A 4,553-nucleotide genomic window follows, 5' to 3' on the forward strand; every position below is an offset into this window, starting at 1 on the left:
CAAGCGTTCTCAGAAACGATAAGTTCACAAAGGTACATCTATCACATTGGAACAACCGAAATAAAATGTTCAAACGTACCTAAGTTCTGTATTTTAATTTAAAAAACCTACCTGTTACCAACTGTTCGTCTAAAATTGTGAGCCATATGTTTGTGACTATTACAGTGCCATTTATCACAAAGCGAAAACAGTGGTCCAACTAAAACATTCATATTTCTTTACGTACTACACGAATATGAAACAAGAATGGGGGTCCTTATTTAAAAAGAAAAACACAGTTGATATCCGTTTGACCTATGGCAGGTCAACCATAGCGCCATCTGGTTTTCCCTAGGAGCTAGACAAGTTTCGTTCTTTGTAGTTTTTGCGTTTGACGTTTATTTCGTGAGATATTTGGCCCGCTCACGTTAATGGACCATCCTATATATATATATATATATATATATATATATATATATATATATATATATATATATATATATATATAAAAGGACCTGAAACACACGAAAATTTCTGCACTCACACATGGCCCTGGTAAATTAAAAAAAACTACATTGCGCAAAGGAAACGAAACAATCACACACAGAAAGACTCCGAAACAGCTGAAAAAATATCGGTAAAAACTAACTACCGTTGGTCCAGAGAAATTGTGGCTCCCAATCTTGACACAGAATGGCAGTGAAACTGCCCCAACCTTTAAGCTCTGAAATTTCAGTTAGGAAACAACTTCAAGCAATAGAATAACTATAAAAAACTCGACTGTGACGAAGGTGAAGTGGACCGACAATACAAGTCTATAAAAATAAAAATAAACTTTTTACCTCATCAAATAATCTGCAACTCACATAGCTCCAAACTTGCGTCCATGCATTACACTGAACACTGAAACGAAGATACAACCCCTACTGCACATCGCAATATTAACACATCCAATAACATCATCAAAAAATAGCCATCTTACAACACTTTCGGATTTATGGCCGGCTATAGAGGCAGCGTGGTTAAATATTTCTGCTGGGGTCTTCCAACTAGGTGTTGAGGCCATGCCACGTCGAGTTGTACCACTAAACAGGGTGAAAGGAGGTTCGACAAGATATTAAGACGTATCCCATGACTTGTCACCTCAGTGTAAATAGTACGACATAAGGATAGTGCTCATGCTCACACAACATCTGACTCACGTATTGGTCGACCCTAAGCTCTACTAAATCTGGCAACAGTCCTGTAAATCGCCTCAGTGTCTTCTGTTAATCCGACCTAGTGGGTATCCCAAACACTCGAGCAGTACTCCCGAAATGGTTGTAGAAGTGATCTGTATGTGGTGTCCTTCGTAGCTGAACTAACCTATCCTGGAATGCTCCCAGTAAATCGAAGTCACCATAGACCAAGCCGACCTTATGTGCTTATTTTATTTTATGTGGCCTTGCAAAGTTACGCCTACGTGTTTAACCTACGTCACTGTGTCAAGCAGCACACCAGTAATACTACGAGGGTTATTCGGAAAGCTAGGAACGCTCGGTAGCGAAATGGAAAATACAGTGAAAATCTAATGAAGCGTTGCACAGATGCGTTGGGCACTGTGTCTAGTACGCTCGTCGATCGCATCATGTCGCTCATTTCAGTTCTGAGCTCACAGTGAGAACGTAAAGATGGCTAGAAATTAGCGTCTCCCTCCAAGTATGAGGGCCTGGTGAAAGATTTCTCCTGAAGCTATGCAGTCCACATAACATAACTGTCATACGGTTCGTTCTACATGACAATTCTCGGCTGCACTTAGCAGGGGCAATGAAGATGCTCCGGCAGCCTTTTCAATGGGAAGTGTTTGATCACCCACAATACAGCCCGTAATTGGCTACCCCTGAGGTTCATCTTTGCTCAAATAAACCGCTGGCTATGAAGACAGTATTTTGTGACAGACAACGAGCTGCAGGCCAGAGAAGGAAACTGTCGAAAAGCACTGGCGGCTGCCTTCTATAACGAGGCAATTGAAAAGCTGGTACAACGCTACGACAGATGTCTAAGTCTGAGCGGCGACTGTGTAGAGAAGTAGCTGGAAGGTTTAGCTAACAGTTACAAATAAAAAGGTTTTGATTTTCACTGTGGTTCCCATTGCGCGACCTATCGTTCCTTACTTTCCGAATAGCCCTCGTATATTCGAGCTTTACAGGATTGTTTCTAGTACACATCTCAATTAACTTTCATTTTTTGAGGTTCAGAGCAAACTGCCATTTCGCTAGAAATTCTGCCCAAACCATCCAGTATGCTTCCACAGTCACTCAAACACGACATTTTCTCCGTATACTGCAGAATCAACAGCAAACAGTGGCAGGCTAATGCTCACTCTATCCATTATGTCGTTTGTGTACAGAGAGAACAATAGCGGTCCTATCGGACCTTCCTGGGGCATTCCCGACGATACTTTTGTCTCCGATGGACACTCGTCGTCCAGGACAGCGTACTTGGTTCTATTACACGAAAAGTCTTCAAGACTCTAACATGTTGTTGTTGTTGTGGTCTTCAGTCCAGAGTCTGGTTTGATGCAGCTCTCCATGCTACTCTATCCTGTGCAAGTTTCATCTCCCAGTACCTACTGCTTAGTGTACTCATCCCTCGGTCTCCCTCTACGATTTTTACACTCCACGCTGCCTACCCTCCAACACTAAATTGGTGATCCCTTGATGCCTCAGAACATGTCCTACCAACGGATCCCTTCTTCTAGTCAAGTTGTGGCACAAACTCCTCTTCTCCCCAGTTCTAGTCTAATCTTCAGCATCCTCCAGGAATCATGGAATTTGCCATTAGTTATGTGATCTACCCATCTAATCTTCAGCATCCTTCATGAATCATGGACCTTGCCATTGGTGAGGAGGTTTGCGTGCCTCAATGATACAGATAGCTGTACCGTAGGTACAACCACAATGGAGGGGGTATATGTTGAGAGGCCAGACAAACGTGTGGTTCCTGAAGAGGGGCAGCAGCCTTTTCAGTTGGAGGGGCGTCTGGATGATTGACAGATCTGGCCTTGTAACACTAACCAAAACGGCCTTGCTGTGCTGGTACTGCGAACGGCTGAAAACAAGGGGAAACTACAGCCGTAATTTTTCCCGAGGGCATACGGCTTTACTGTATGGTTAAATAACTCTTACATAAGAGAACCTAGTAAAAAACTAAACTCCTCCCGAGCAGGCTGTGAAGGCTCAACAGTACCGACCGGCCGCCGTGTCATCCTCAGCCCATAGGCGTGACTGGCTGCGGATATGGAGGGGCGTGTCGTCAGCACACCGCTCTCCCGGCCGTATGTCAGTTTACGAGACCGGAGCCGCTACTTCTCAATCAAGTAGCTCTCAGTTTGCCTCACGAGGGCTGACTGCACTCCACTTGCTAACAGCGCTCGATAGTCGGCATGGTCATGTTTCGAAATCTAGGCATATGGAATTTGCCCGCTGACCTTCATTGATGATTCGCTGGGAAGGACAAGAGTGTTACTTTCTAAATTCGTCCTGGTTTCTGGACAGAAACTTTTTTCTCTAGGACAATTGTTATATTTCAACTTTGAATATGCCGCAGAATTCTGGAGGAAACCGATCTTAGGGGTATTGGCGTATACAACTTCGTGAGGAATATTTTCAAACAGCCACACATGAAATATTATCGTCCGTCTAGACTGCGCATATTTTTAGAGTTGTCACCAGTTGCGATTCCACACGACACATCTTCGGATCTCGGTTACATGAGTAGCCAGTTCAAATCTTCAGCAAATTTACATGCCACGTCGTAGAACAATAATGTCCTATGATTCATTTGTAACCTAAACCATTGACAGTTATATAAATAGATGCAATCTAGATGGCCACTAATATCTATTATACAACCTCTGATTTTGGATTTTCTTCAAAAACGACAATACACCGATTTCTGCAAAAGCCGCACATGAATTCCACTTGATGGCCATGGAGCATTATCGTTTCATATCAGCGCACACTCCGCTGCAGAGTGAAAATCTCATTCTGGAAACATCCCCCAGGCTGTGGCTAAGCCATGTCTCCGCAGTATCCATTCTTTCAGGAGTGGTAGTTCTGCAAGGTTCGCAGGAGAGCTTCTGTAAAGTTTGGAAGGTAGGAGACGAGGTACTGGCAGAAGTGAAGACGGGGCGTGAGTCGTGCTTGGGTAGCTCAGTTGGTAGAGCACTTGCCCCCAAAAGGCAAAGGTCCCGAGTTCGAGTCTCGGCCCGGCACATAGTTTTAAGGGGCTCCGGAAAGGCTCAAAATCATGAAAAGTTCAATTTTTACTTTTTTGCGTTTTCTGAATCTGCAGACTATTACCTTTTAATAGATATATAATTTATTCAATTCCGAAAACTACAACTATTTTTAAATTTTTTTGGAAATGTGTTCTACATGGGCGTGACCCACTGTGGCGCTGTTAAACTGCTGTCAAATGGTGTTATTATTAACGTCCGTGTTCATCAGGTACATTTTAGTGATGTGAGATAAAGTATGTGTTGTGGCTAACCTGTGATGGTTCAATATATATCGCTGGTGTGATCGTCGATT

The 4,553-nt window shown here is 43.3% G+C and overlaps 1 non-coding gene across 1 annotated transcript; it reads left to right on the forward strand.

Annotated features, from left to right (window-relative positions):
* Positions 1-4,160: 4,160 nt before the first annotated feature.
* On the forward strand, positions 4,161-4,235 carry Trnal-caa. Its single transcript has one exon. It is a non-coding gene; the product is annotated as a tRNA-Leu (tRNA).
* Positions 4,236-4,553: the final 318 nt, after the last annotated feature.

The sequence above is a fragment of the Schistocerca piceifrons genome, chromosome 9 (assembly GCF_021461385.2).
Source record: "Schistocerca piceifrons isolate TAMUIC-IGC-003096 chromosome 9, iqSchPice1.1, whole genome shotgun sequence".
Lineage (NCBI taxonomy): Eukaryota > Metazoa > Arthropoda > Insecta > Orthoptera > Acrididae > Schistocerca > Schistocerca piceifrons.